Genomic DNA, 16,255 nt, shown 5'->3' with positions numbered 1-16,255 from the left:
TATTATAATATAGCTATATATATTTCAAAATATAATGTAAAAGCTATATAAAAAAATAAATGAAAAATATATATATCTATATAATATAAAATATATATATATATATATATCATATATATGATAGATATAATATATATATGATATATGTATATATATCATATCTATATATATATATATGAAAAAAGGTTAAAAACTCCAAGTAGGCAAACAAAATCTATATATGCGCAAATTTATAATATTGGAGTGCCTATATATATATATATATATACATATATATATATATATATATATATATATATATATCAAGGAGGAAATTGTCAAAGCTACCAGGCACGTAAGGATAAAAGAGAAAATCTTTTTATTCTTACGTGCTTTGTAGCTTTGATAAAAAGGAAAGAACATAAAATCTGACAGGGGGACACACGGAATAGAAAGGCGACAAACAGGCAAAGAAAATAAATAAATCTAGAGCAAAAGGACCCTAAAAAGAAAGTCGACAAGAACAAAAGGCTTCACAAGACACCCTCAAAAGAATGATGCAAGATGTGTGTATGAGAGAGAGAGAGAGAGAACATTGCACACCACGGAAGAAGCAAGCACCCAGACCAAGAGAGGTGCAAACTAACAGGCTTACAAAAAGAGCGAGGAAAAGAAGGAAGAGGAGAAGAGAGGGGGAAGGAGAAGAGGAAATAGCCAAACATCAAAACCAGAAGAGCAAGCAAGAAGGGAAGCCGAGAAAGCATCAAGGGTGGTGGGGTTTGTTGAGCATGCCAGAATGGAGGTTATCAAGGGTAAATAGCAAGGGGCGCCACGAATGGTTAATGGACCACCCCTCATCCTAGTTGAGGTTAATGGGATGATAGCTAATGGCAATGGCCTTTTATGTTTTCTTCATGAATATTTTGGATTCAAAATTCGTTCTTTAAGCTCTCTGTAATAAGGCAATGATTTAAGTAAAGGATATTATCATTTTCCCTTTCCAAGTCTATCAATTTCCTTAAGATAATAAGACAAAGATTTAATGCATAAGTCTGTTGTATTCCATGAAAAGTCTATCGTTTTCTTAGTAGAATCAATTGACTGCCTTCCTTGATATTAATGCACTATTTGATACATATAATCTGACTTTTTCCTTAAATATATAAACATCCCAATATGTAGAATTTCTCTGAATCATTTAAGAATAATGGCAAGAAAGTTATCATTCCAGTTGGAATTAATCACACCTTGATATAATATTGAAGCTAGAACACCAAGGAATTCACCAGGCGAAAATGCCAGTATGTGGTGAACAACGTGTAAAGTATCATTGTGAATCTAATCTGAAAGCACCAAGGAATCACCGGCCTGTTGGCTTGAAAATGGTGAGGAGGTGTATAGAAATCTGCAGAACAAGAATGACATCAGAATAAATAAACATCATGATTAATAATAATACAGTAGCTCATGCATGTTCCAATCATGAAGTAAGTTGTCAAGCCGAGTGGTGGAGATCAGGTTTGTCAACCCACAATTTGAAATACTTGGCCAGGGTGGAATTAGGAAGATTTGTCAGAACAAATGATCTATGTTGATTGTTCAGATGCTTCAGTTATTTTGTCGAATAACTGTTGGGACCTCAACCCACCTGGATACTCTGATGGCTGGATTAATGAACATCCCAAGCCCGACCTCAGAGTAGGGAGGGTCGTTCTATTAAATTAAAATAAGTGGGGATAAGTAATGGTCCGCAGTTGGGAGGTTAAGCCTACGTCAATGCTTCTCCTCTCACCAAAGCCAGGGCTTGGACAACCAATAAAAAAAGCTTCACAAAATAATTTGTATGTTCTTTTAACCTCTGTATGTTTAGTTATTTCATTTCAAGATGAAAGTCATTTACTTTATAAATAGCTATTACATTAAAGTAGTTAAATGATCACAAATATCTCAAATTGTATTTCTTTTTATCTATTATTTAATTTTGGTTTAAAAAACTAGTAGTTAAATGAATACATCTGATATTTACTTTCAGCTGATTAAGTTAGTTAATTGTTAACATCTCATTTTGTATTCTTGGTAATTCAGCATTGTAAATAGATTTTATTTCAGTTTAAACAGTTGTTGGAAATCTTAGTCATGTGAAATAGGAAATCAGCTTAATTCAAGATTAAAACTTGTTTAGGAAATCCGTATGTTACAACATATTGATCGCTAATTTAAATCAACAACTGCTAATCATCTAATAACAGTTATAGGTTACCGACCATTTCATCAACAGTTAGTACAACGTATATAAATAACTAACTCATTTCACATGATCATGAAAAGAAATAATTCGTTAAACCAACAGTTATGATCAAATTAAAAATTAGAGTAAAATTTGGGATGTAACATACCCTCCCCCATAGATTTTTCATCGTCCTCGATGAACATGACAACAAAACTTAAAACAATACTTAATTAGTTTATACAGGAAGAAAAGAAATGTTCAGTTTCCAGTTCCAAAGAAAAGATGAGGGTATTTTTGGGAAATTTCATGATAATCCTCCCAAATGGCATTATCCTCTGCGTACTGGTCCCACTGGACCTTGCATTGAGTCACCTCCCGATTTCGTAAGCATAGCTTACGCACCTCGAGTATTCTGAGTGGTCCTACCTCTACCACCCCTGGTTCTCGCACTTGGAGTTTCAATAGGACCTATCTGCTATTCTGCTTGCCTATTATTCAGGGCTGCATGAATCCTCTGCTGAAAAACTTGTTGTTATTGTGAAAGAGGTGGTCATTGTGGCTGATTGACATTAGGTTTGTTGGGGGCATTTAATAGCGTAATGATCTCCTCCACAAGTGAAGCATCCATGAAGTAGTCCCTTCCTCTCATTATTCTTATTTGCGTTGAAATTTCTTTTAACATCCTCAACCCCATTTCCCTTTGTTACATCCTAAATTTTGCCCTAATTTTTAATTTGATCATAACTGTTGTTTTAACAAATTATTTTTTTCATGATCATATGAAATGAGTTTATTATTTATATACGTTGTACCAACTATTGATGAATTATTCTTTTCATGATCATGTGAAATGAGTTTATTATTTATATATGTTGTACTAACTATTGATGAAATTGTCGGTAACCTATAACTATTATTAGATGATTAGCAGTTGTTTGATTTGAATTAGCGATTAATATATTTTATTTTGAATTACTATGGAATTAATATTTTGGCGAGAATGTTTTACATGGGTGATTGCAGGAAAAGACTGAAGAGAGGGGAAGCATTGCTAAACAGGATCACCAGAATGGGATGTTCGTTTGGTTCAGTCATCAAGATCGGCAGGTATGACCTTAGACTTCCTTAGAAGGGATACGATGACTTGTCCACAAGCTAAATTATAGGACCCACATGAGCTATTAAGGAAACAATATAAGAAAAAAAACATAAAATAATCTAAATTAAAATATAATACATACCTTAAAAATTGTTTATTAATTTTTATCATATCATTATAATAAACGCTTACATGCAAACACATAAATATAAAAATAAAATGGCACCAATAAATTATAATAATATAATCTAATGATGTCACCTCATCAAAATACTTATGTGAATGTATATAAGAACATATTATAATAATGAAATAAAAATTATAACTCTTCAACTCCTCCTTTCTCCTTAATTCTTTTCCCTCTTCATTTTCTTCTTTTTCTTTTCAAATCGAATTTATGTTTTTGAATTCAAATAGACATCTTGGAAACCGATAGAAGCCGAGGAGTCTTGGCAAGCCTTTAAAGAAGCCATGAAACGACCAAGGCAGCATCAACCTATTTCCATGTCTGCTGCATTTTCCATCCAAGCCATGTGAATCATTCAAGCTGTGAGTTTCCTTCTCAGACGAATCATTCATTCTGTCAACACACCTCGTATAATATTGTCTCATCCTTATGTCGCCAACATTTGTATGCCACAAACCAAAGTCTCAAAGCTAGCAGGTGAAACAATTTGCCAAACAGGGGATTCAGCCAAGGACGAGAGGAGCCACATCCAAACCAACTTCAATCCCAATCACAGGTCATGATTAAATGCAATTGTTTTTTATAAGAGTCCTCCTTTTGCTAAGTATATGACCGACTATAGTCGGCTACACATTGCTAGGGCTGAAAGAAATATAACATATGCATTCGTAATTCATAGTTTCTTCCTTCTCTGATTTTTGTCGGCTACTTATTGTTAGAATTGAGAATAATGCAAAATATGTTTTTATATTCATAACTTCTTCCTTTCCTGATTTGAATATCCGACTATAGCCGGCTATGCATTGTAGATTGAGATTAACTCACAAACCATGTTGTTGGTCTCTTACATTACATAGAGTTCATTGAAGATCTACATGACTAAACATCATTTATAAATTTGAAAGATAGTTGTTGATACTTAAATGATTGTATGAACCGACATCAATAAACATGCTGATATAATTTCCGAAACAAATATCAGAGTACTCTTAGATTCTCTAACACTTAGGATTCATCGGCGATAAAACTATTGAAATGGTGAAGAGGTGTAAATAAAATAAAATGATCATAATTTTTCAAGCACATAGGATTCACCGGCAAAGAAGCCATTGAAATGGTGAAGAGGTGGAGTTAACCTGCAAGAACCAAGAATGAAATCAGATATGAATAACTATGTAATGAAACACTTAATAGCGCATGTTTCCTCTGTAATGGAATCTGTTGTCAAGTCGAGTGGTGGTGATTGGGTCGTTGAACCCAAACGGAAATCCTTGGCCAAGGTAGTTTATAGGCATATGTGCCAATTTTATGATCACTTGATGTTCGTAGATGTCAAGTATAATTGATTGGGCACTCAAAACCACCCGGTAACTCGGATGGCTGGACTAAAGAAAATTCCAAGCCCGACCTCGAGGTAGGGAGGGCCATTCTAATATGTTAGGATGTGTGGGGATAAGTATGGTCCGAGGATGGGAGGTTAAGCATATGTCAATGCTTCTCCTCTCACCAATGCCAAAGCTTGCACAACCAAATAAAGGATCCTCCGTTATTACTATATGTTTTTCACTCTTTTACTTGTTAATCATCTACCATGAATATTAGATAGCCTTTTTATTTCAATTAGGGTAATTATTTGCCATCTAAATTTTTGAGTAAGAATATGTATACTTTCAGTTAAGCATGATTTCAGTTAAGGAAGACAGTCGTTGCTTTATTTTATTTTTTCAACTGAATATGTTGTCAATTAGAAATGGTTAAATTATTTACAATGGATATGTTTCTCATTATTTCAGCTAAACATGAAAATAAAGTTGGATTAGTAACAGTCGTTTAACCAAATATTAATATAGTTATTGTTAAAAGAAGTCTTTGTCATGTGAAATGGAATCAGTTAGTTTGTAATCGTTAGAAGATATAGATCTTAAGATGTCTTTGAATTGGTTATGAAAATTCATTTGTTACACCCTTTGACTCTAGTTTGTTGTACTTGAAGTCCTTAAATTGTCTATTGGTTATGAAAATTCATTTGTTACACCCTTTGACTCTAGTTTGTTGTACTTGAAGTCCTTAAATTGTCTTTTCTAGGGACCAAAATCAGCACCCTCTGAATTCCAGGTTGTTTTCCTTTTATTGTCTCGGATGGACTCATCCTTCCTGATTTTGTCCTCTTGCCAAACAGCCTTCTCTAGAGCTTCCTCCATGGTTCGAGGAGTGAGAACATCAACTGCTCCACCTATTCTGTTGTTCAAACCCATAATGGATTTCCTCACTTTCAGATTGGTATCCTGTTGATACGGTGGTACATACTTTAACAGTCAAGCAAATTTCTCCCAGTACTTATGTACTGACATATCTCCTTGCTTAAAATTTTGGAAGTCTAAAAGTTTTTTATCATAAAAGGTTTGGGGCAGCCACTAGTTCCTAAAAATGGTCACAAATTTTTCCCAAGTGATCTCAGTGGTTTTAATGTTCTGCTCAACTTTGGTGTTTCCCCACCAGGTTGTAGCTTCTCTGATAAAATGATATATTCCCCAAACTGCTTTCGAAGTTTTAGAGAAATTTATAATTTCAAAATATTGCTCTATTTTAGTTAACGAAGCTTCTACTTCCTCCTTAGACTCAAAATCGGAAAACTTGGGTGGTTTGATTTTCTTAATATCTACTGATAGATCAGCCACTATTTCTTGTTTCTTTTGTTGTTCTGATTGTTTGGGTGATGAGGTTTTCTTGTTATGCCTGGAGACTTCTGTCTCTGCTCTAGGAGGAGGTGATGATTGAGTTTCCTCACAATTCTGCCCCATTTGGGCTGCCATTTCATTCATTCTTCTTTCCATGTTTTCCAACTTCAGTTGCGTTTCTTGCAAGTTTTGAAGTAACAAGTTATTAGAAGATTGAGTGTTTTCACGAATTATGCCTTGATCTGAAACGTCCTCGTTGCTGTTCATTTTATTTGTTTATTGTTTTCACCTACTAATTTTACAAATTTTTGTCAACTTATCGAATTCATACATGTTTGGGAATTTCCACAAAATAAACAACTTGTGAATGCATGAAACGCATGAAATAAATTTTTAAATTAACTTAATACTTTGTTGCTACACTTAGAGCAACCTTATTTACAAAAATTTTCTCTATTGAGCATGTTTACATCAAAATATTTAATCTTGCTTTACAGCACTTAATTTTGGCTCAAATTGGTACATATCCCGCACCATCCAAGATCTATGGAACTGTAAAAGAGAGTTGCCCTGTAGAGCATTCCAGTTTTGAATCAACTTCTTCCTATATGCTACTTTTCTAGCAGGAGTCCATTTGACTCTTTCTTCATCTGTTGTAATGCTTGGTTCAGAGTTTCGTTGTCTTGGGGCATGGAGCAGTAGGTGTAGTTGTATTTAGGCATGTTTTTAATTAAATAAGGAAAAATGGGATGTCGAGCCTTCTCGCGAGGTGTTTTATGTACTTGGATCCTATGCGATCAATCTAGAACTTTTAGGTTTACATAGAAGGTAGTGTGCCCTAGGTTCAGTGTCGAACCCAGCGCTCTGATACCATATGTAACAAACAAATTTTCATAACCAATTCAAGACATCTTAAGATCTATATCTTCTAACGATTACAAAGTAACTGATTCCATTTCACATAACAAAGACTTGAAGAAATAGCTCTATTAATAGCTCTATTAATATTCAGTTAAATGACTATTACTAATCAAACTGTATTTTCATGTTCAGCTGATATAATAAAAAACATATTCATTGTAAATAATTTAACCATTCTTAACTGATAACATATTCAGCTGAAAAATAAAGCAACGACTATCTTCCTTAATTGAAATCATGCTTAACTGAAAGTATACATATTCTTATTCAAATTTAGATAGCAATTATCTACCCTAATTGAAATAAAAAAACTATCTAATATTCAAGCTAGATGATTAACAAGTAAAAGAGTGAAAAAAACATACAGTAATAACGGAGGATCCTTTATTTGGTTGTGCAAGCTTTGGCATCGGTGAGAGGAGAAGCATTAACATAGGCTTAACCTCCCAACCTCGGACCATACTTATCCCCAGACATCCTAACATATTAGAATGGTCCTCCCTACCTCGAGATCCGGCTTGGGATGTTCTTCAATCCAGCCATCTGAGTTACTGGGTGGTTTTGAGTGCCCAATCAGTTATACCTATATAACTGATGTCTACGGACATCAAGTGATCATAGAATGGCACATATGCCTCTAAACTACCTTGGCCAAGGATTTCCGTTTGGGTTCAACAATCTAATCACCACCACTCGACTTGACAACAAATTCCATTAAAGGAACAGCATGAGCTATTAAGTGTTTCATTACATAGTTATTCATATCTGATTTCATTCTTGATTCTTCCAGGTTAACTCCACCTCTTCACCATTTCAATGGCTTCTTTGCCAGTGAATCCTAGGTGCCTGAAAGATTATGATCATTCTATTTTATTTACACCTCTTCACCATTTCAATGGCTTCATCACCAGTGAATCCTAGGTGTTAGAGAATCTAAGAGTACTCTGATCTTTGTTTCGGAAATTATGATAGCATGATTATTGTTGTCGGTTCATATAACCATTTAAGTTTCTACAGCTACCATTCGAATTCATAAATGATGTTTAATCACAAAGATATTCTATGAAGATTTTTAATGAACTCTATGTAATGCAAGGGACCAACAGCAAGGTATTGTAAATTAATCTCAATCAAACAATGCATAGCCGTCTACAATCGGATATTCTAATCAAATAAGGAAGAAGTTATGAATATCAAAACATGTATTGCATTCCTAGCAATATGTAGCCGACTGCAGTCGGACATATACTTAGAAAAAGAAGGAATTTATGAAATGTGATTGTGTATATTCATGACCTGTGATTGGGCTTGGACGTGGCTTCTGCCGTCCTTGGCCGGAACTCCTATTGGCTATTTGTTCACCCACTAGTTGAGACTTGATTACACATTCCAAACACTGGCAGAGTATGGGAGAACAAGGTAATCTTGGTTGAGTAGTTGGAAAGAAAGTTTTGGCTGAAAATGATTATGCTCAACTTGCAATGGGAACATAGCAGATAATGAAAAGGGGAGAGAGTGATACTGCCTTGGTCAATTCATGGCTTCTTAAAGGCTAGTTGAGACTCCTTGGCTTCTATCGATTTTAAAGATGTTCATTCAAATTCAAAAACATTAATTTGATTTGAAAAAGAAGAAAATAAAGAGGGAAAAGAAAAAATGAAGAAAAAGGAGGAGTTGAAGAGTTATAATTTTTATTTTTATTATTATAATATGTTCTTATATACGTTCACATAATTATATTGATGAGGTGACATCATTAGATTATATTATTATAATTTATTAGTGCCATTTCATTTTTCTCTTTATGTGTTTGTATGTAAGTGTTTATTGTCATGATATGATACAAATTAATAATCAATCTCTTAAGGTATGTATTATATTTTAAATTAGATTATTTTATGTTTTTCCTATATTGTTTCCTTAATAGCTCATGTGGGTCCCATAATGTAACCTGTGGACATGTCATTGTATCCCTTCCAAAGAAGTCTAAGGTCATACCTGCCGATCCTGATGACTAAACCAAACGAACATCACATTCCGATGATCCCGTTTAGCAATGCTTCCCCTCTCTTCAATCTTCTCCTGCAATCACCCATGTAAAACATTCTCACCAAAATATTAATTCCATAGTAACTCAAAATAGAACATATTAATCGCTAATTTAAATCAACAACTACTAATCATCTAATAACAATTATAGGTTACCGACCATTTCATCAACAATTAGTACAACATATATAAATAACTAACTCATTTCACATGATCATGAAAAGAAATAATTCATTAAACCAACAGTTATGATCAAATTAAAAATTAGGGCAAAATTTGGGATGTAACAAGGTATGATGGACCACCCTCTACAAGTAGGCATGGTGGAAATGCATCCTACTCTAGGAAAACTCTGAGGTGAAAGCCCTCCTTCCACCCTCTACAAGTAGGTATGGTAGACCACGCTCTGCAAGTAGGCATGGTCGAAGTCAAGTGTGTGACTCCATAACTCTAATTTTATGTGCTTATGAAATAACTATGGTGAATTATGTTATACTGAAATAACATGTTTTTATAAGAATTTATGTGATGAGAATTTATCATTGACATATTTGGTTGCAGCTATGTGTGCTTCTCATGCTAAAGATCTCTCTCTTGCTAAGGAGTGTTGAAGATTGTAGCTGCAATAGAGATCTTTATCTTTGATTTTGCTATATGTTGAAATAGAGATGAATTGTGTCAACGGCTGGAGAAGATACTTATCAAAATATTTGAGATAATATTATACGAAGATACATGTCTAATGGGAAGAGTCATGTGCTTGAAAACATGAAGTCTTGTATTTGGAAATTGAAAACATGAAGTTGTCAATTTATATATGCGATTGCTTGGTGTAATGGGATATGGCATCGTGTGGAAAAGCATTGTACTTGATCATTTATATCAAAAAAATGATTTTTTCTGGTGTTGCTGGGTTTTTCCAGCTAGATTGGATAGTTTTCCCAGGATAGATGTCATGTGTCTTTTCTACCTATTTTTACTCTTCTTTATTACTGTTTTGCATTATTTCTGGACAAAACATGAACAAAAAATGAGAGAAAATGGGAAAAAAAATGTTCTTAAAGCCTTCCGTTTTAGGGTTGGAATAAAATAATAATAAGAAATACATTTTTTAATGTTTTTGGACCTCCTTTGTGAGGTGGATGCCATGGGTTTTCACAGGTCCGCAGGTGTCCCTGCTCGGTCTGCCCAGGTTCATGCTGGATCCGGGCAGGGTGCATGCCCAGCCCTGTGGGTCCTCAGACCCAGCACAAACCATTTCACAAACCCAAACCTGGTTTGGTAACACCAAAAAAAAGAGCATTGATTCTTGCTGTTTATTTCTCTGAGGAAGGTTCTCCGAGGAGACTCACAATGTCAGGATAAAAAAACATTATTAAACGTTATCCAGATACATGATATTATTTATAACTGCAAAAATCTAAAATTATTTAACTGCTTGTTACATCCTGTTCAACCATTTGTAAGACCCTCAGTCACTCCTAATTTTAATCGATGCCTTGTATATGGATAACACGAACCTTCATTAATCAGTCCACTCAAGCAGTATATGATAAAGCCCAGTGTTCAAATCCCCGGGTCTTTATTAAGGAAGTTCCCAAACTACAGAAGAAACTCATGCGAACTTTCACCTGGTGAACTATCTTGCCTTCTTAGTAAATCACTATGTTCAGGTCCCAGTCAACGTTTTAAGGGAATTTATTAGATTTAAAACAAATATGAAAATAAGCATGCTTTTGTAGCATGGCCCTGTGTACATATCCCCACAACCATCATAAGAGATTTATAAAATTCAACATAAAAATTATAGAATAGTTAATAATAGCGCTTTAATAGTCTGTAGAGCCAGTCCGACAGATGCGAAGGAGCGATCAAGTATTGAATTCCGTTAAGATAACTCAGCTTTGACGGCATAGCTCTTGTCCAGGACATGCCAAAAATACAGAATCGAATTAAACTAACACATCTAGTGCAGAATTGGATTAATTCGCCCGTATTGAATTGAGTTAATAAACAGGCCAGGCGTAAGTTCCATGTGGATTCGAGGGCCAAAATTTGCGTCTGATTTCATCCACTGGAAAAATATATCAGATTACATTCATATTTAGTCTATTTAAACTACTGAATACCTGATCTCCAACTTTCCATTTGTCGACATTCTTGCCCACCGCTTCAATTACCCCGTTAACACTCCAGGCCAGGATAAGGAGGAGCCCCTTTAGGCGGAGGATACTTTCCCTGCCGTTGTAGGGTATCTGCCCTATTCAGTGCCGTTGAACAGATTTTTATCAGCACTTCATCTTCATTAATCTGAGGATCATCGACTTCTTGAACTTGCAGAACTTCTGGACCGCCTGGAGTTGTTACAACCACTGCCTTCATCTTGTTATGCTTTCTGGAAATGTTTTACACGGAGTCGTCCAAATTCAAGCCTGTGGAGGTCTGTACCGAGTTAATAACTGTGGGATTTTAGGAATGGTCTAACATGGTGAGCGGCTGCGTAGGAGGTCGTTGTGGCATTGTAACGGTTAATTTTATTAAAATTTATTTTTATTAAATAATGGTTATTTAAAATTTATTTTTATTAAATAATGGTTATTTACATATTGGTTGTAATGGGTATGTTAATGGGCGTGGAAGTTTATAAAGGTATATACTTTGTATAATTTTTATTATAAGCATGAGGTTAATTTGGTGGTTATTAGTTTCTATTTATTTATCTTATTTATATGTAAGACAAAGTATTTTTAATTCATTTATAATTCCTAAAAAATTTATTTCTAATTAGCTCATGACTAATTTCTTGGAGAAAAAATTGTACTTTTCATAATTTTTAAAATAAAAAAAACTAAAAAATGGTAGTGATAACGATGTAATAAATGATTTTATGTGCTAACAAGAAACGATGATGTAGACAACATAATCATGAGACTTCGTTGATATGTTCTTTCAGAGCAATGGAATATATTTATCACGGTTGGAATATGAGTGTGACTCCATTGGAATATGCGTTCTTATAGTTTGTATCATGATAAGGGATTCTCAATCAATCAATTGTTTAAACCCTAAGGAAAACACCAGTTGAGTTGACGGATACCATAAAAGTTGTCAGTGCCAATAATTATTCTTATGCTTCACTTTTTGAATCCTTGTTGAATTCCTTTTTGATAAATAAGAAATTGGCCAAGAGAAATACTTAACTAGCAATCACACCTTAAGGTACAATAGGGTATGTCGAAGAGTCTCAAATAGGAATATAATTGTAGTCTACTATCGTAAGCTTTTAACCTTAATTGTAATCATAATCCCAACCTTGAAACTTGTTCTTGGGTGGTTGAATGACTGATGTCTTTACAACATGGCAAACAAGATGATTTAGACTTTGAATTTTTGGGCAACATGTTCGGGAAACCATAAGTTTTGCAGATCAATGTTTACTCCAATGGAGTAGGTAACAAAGAAGAGATGGTCTACCTGTGATTTGACCTAACATAAGATTTCCATTCATGTTCCTTCCTATGGAATCAATACCAAGTAGTGTAAGCCCAAAATGCAATCTAGTATGTGGTATGTGTCGTCCATGCCTTATGTCATACCATTTGACTTAGCATGGTTATAGCCTTTCAATTAAAATAAAATTGTTGTTGATTAGACCAACAAGAATCTAGAAATTCAAGTGATCTTGTTTGAATATATAGGTACCTTCATTACAAGTTGCTTTGTGTCCACATTCATTAGCTTCTACAAACCTTAGTGCATAAAATGAATAGGAAATCCTTTGGCCAAGAAGGATATCAAAATGCCATTTTCTTCTATTATTTAATATAGGTTGCTACCAACACAAGCTAGGTGGGGGAGTCATCAGTTATCTTGATGCAGAGAGTAATCACTAATCTAAAAAGTATTGGCTCAATACAAAAAAATACCACCCAAGTGTTATATGTGCCTCTTCCATGAAGAGCTTATTCCATAATAGGTGAGAATCCCTTAAAATATTGTGTCTACAACATACCTTACTCAACCCATAACATACCATGTAACAAATAGTCTCACATGAGAAAATTAAGCTTCAAAATGTTAAAGAGACTAGTTCATACCCCAAAAGGAAGAATGTTGAGCCTCTCAAGGCCAAAGGCCAAATTGGACACCATTTTCCCATGATTAGGGTCATAGAGGTTGTTTTTCTCCATGGGATGGCTCATCCAAGCAAGATCGCATCCTACAATAAAAAAAAGTTTGCCCTTATGTTGATCATTGCCTTTGCATGCCATTGAACTTTTGTAGAACCTACATAGTGCATAGGAGATGGGAAGATTGACACAATCTTTCTCTCTAGATCAAGCACACCTTCTTCAAGCACCTAAGAAAAAATGAAGTGAAATAAAAGGGGAGATTCCATGTTTAATGCTCTCTCATGAAGACATACATACATGTTATGTGCTTCCTTATTAGACAAGCATCTAACAAGGATTTTTATTAACTAAAGTTTGATGTCCAACAAATAGGTTTCTTATCCAAAAAAAGGAAATAGGTTATTTTATCCAAATACAAAATATTAATAGAATTCTTAGGAACAATCAACATGTCATTCTAACTTTTCAACAAACTTTGACTATAGATGAAAATCTTGCCAAGGGTGTGAATGTAAAAATTAATGAAGAAAAAGAAGATTAAAAAGTTATTTATGAAAATAAATAGATTAAGTTTGATTAAATTGAACATCAAAATAGTAAGCTTACCATTAGATACATCATTCTAACACTAAATAGAGTAGATGGTTGTAGTTAGGCCTCTTAAAAACCAAATTGGCTATATAAGAGAACAATTTAAGGCCGAAAGTTTCTCCCTAATCTTTCTTGACTTCTCATGCAACATTTGCTAGTGATTCACATTTTGGGATTGCCTATATTAGTTCTTATGTCGAAGGAGGTCAGGGGTTGGCTCTATTATGTATTAGGTTTGCATAATATCTAAGGTTTACACTCATCTTTGGGTTGTCTCTATTATGTAGTGTACAAACTGAGAAATCATCCACACACTACTACATGGAAGAATTATGGATCATTTAATTTCTACTAAATAGAGACCAGGGATTCAATTGAATTATATCAATTAATTCTTTTTTCAAAACTAAACTTATTTGTTTGTTGTGTTGAGATCGTAACATAATGTTTTTTTTTCGTTTTTCTTGGTTAGTAAACGGTCAAAGCCTTATGAGAAATATTAATAAAATAAATAAAATTACAAGTATCTCTTCAAACAGACACTAGTAGGAAAGAATGGAGAAGAAAACCTCTAGTCTAACCTAGGACCCAAGTCTTGTACAAATTATAGAAATAAAAGGGGCAATGCCCCAATTTTAGATCTTTACAAAGGACAAACCCTTCTTTACTGCATTATCCATTTTATGCTTCATTCCATGCTATATTATCACTATTTTATTTGAGTTTATGTATATTTACCCTCAATACAATTAAGGTCCATAAAAAGCATTCCTTCCTTGACAACTTTGATAATTTGATTGAACGAAAATTTGGTTTAGATATTTCTACGCTTTTGGATTTCCAAAGCGAAGCGACATGTGAATCCTCTTACCACCTCAATTGTGAATTTGTCTTTTTTGGTATGAATTTCCTTCATGGCTCCCTACATCTAAGAAAACTTCAAGCTTACATTTAAACATTAGTCCTCAAATGTCATTATTGTTCTATTGTCTAGGAATCTTTCCCCTTTTTTAAGTTTTGTCTTTAAGAAATATTATTAGTAGTTTAAATTTCCTATATATGTGTCAAATACTTTAATAAGGCATCTTTAATTAATAATTGTGACTTATGAGTGTGTTTTGATGCTAACATTATTTAGGATATTAGTCTAAAATCTTTAAATGTAAGCAATTTGCAAATAGTGTAGCTTTTTTAATTGTTATATTGAGGAAGTTTAAAATGAGTTTTAACATGTTCTGATAAAAGAAATTAAATAAGTTAAGATAAATTGTAACATTTTCCAATAACAGAAATTTCAAATATAGAGTTATTGCATTATTCCCTATAAAATGTTGTATTATTTGATTCTTGTGAGTCTTCTTTTCTAATGAAGGGGTTTAATCTATCTTTATTATGTTAGTTTTATTGATGATAGATGAAAAGGGAATGCTATTGGTTTCACATTAGATATCAAAAATTGTTTGTAATGTATCAAAATAATTTGAAGTGTGTTTTGGAGAATACTTCCTTATGAAAAAATTGACTAAAGTATGAAATACTCAATCTTTTCCGAACCATCTTAATTTTATTGGTCCTTTCAACTTGCCTTCACATTTTAACTCCAAAGATATAACAACCAAGAGAGGAATTTTCTGTATTAAATTAAGGAGATTCTGAAATTCTCAAACAATGTTTATGTGTGGGTACTTAGGAATATTTCTAAGGTAGATTTCCCCACCATCAACACCTTTATTAGTTAAAAGCTCTGCATCTTTATTACCTTATCCATAATGTGTTGAATTCTTGTTTCCTCAAACTTATCTAGAAGGGGAATAATATTCTCAAGCTTTGATTTTATTCTCTAGTTTGTAGTGTGATGATTCCCAATAGCATTTAAAATTATTTGAGAGTCTCCCTCTATTATTATCTTTTTATGTCTAATTCTAAGCTTGTACTAAGTCCCTCCATTAGCGCTACCATTTTTGTTATATTGGTTGTTGTGATTCCTAATGATTTTGCTCATTTTAAGATCAAGTCTCATGTGTTCGATCAGATAATACACCCTACACCTACTTTACCTGGATTATGTTTGGAAGCTCCATCAAAATTTAATTTAACCCAAGCTACTAGAGGAAGTTCCCATCTACAATCTCTATGTGCTTACTTATTATTATTGACCCAAGGAGAGAATGAACAATTAGGGCCTAAGGCTCGCCTAAATATCCAAACACCTTGTAGAGTAAACACAATGGAAGAAAACATAAAAAGAACAACACCAAGGAGAGAAGAAACAACAAAAAATTTATTGGTTCATCAAATTATCAACATATTGGAACTCGGTCAACACTGGAACTTAGTCAACACTATAACTTGGTTAATACTAAAACTCGGTTAACACTAGAACTCGGT

The 16,255-nt window shown here is 33.7% G+C and overlaps 1 pseudogene across 1 annotated transcript in view; it reads right to left on the bottom strand.

Moving 5' to 3' along the window:
- LOC149545363 (uncharacterized) overlaps positions 1-11,635 on the bottom strand; it is a 126,154-nt pseudogene extending 114,519 nt beyond the window's left edge. The window contains exon 1 of the transcript XR_016353574.1: positions 11,273-11,635. The product of XR_016353574.1 is annotated as an uncharacterized LOC149545363 (transcript). The remainder of the gene's footprint in view (positions 1-11,272) is intronic.
- Positions 11,636-16,255: the final 4,620 nt, after the last annotated feature.

The sequence above is a fragment of the Cupressus sempervirens genome, chromosome 7, assembly GCF_028749045.1.
Source record: "Cupressus sempervirens isolate cs-2001-9-10 chromosome 7, ASM2874904v1, whole genome shotgun sequence".
Classification (NCBI taxonomy): Eukaryota; Viridiplantae; Streptophyta; class Pinopsida; order Cupressales; family Cupressaceae; genus Cupressus; species Cupressus sempervirens.
This window is presented reverse-complemented; position numbering and strand designations above follow the sequence as displayed.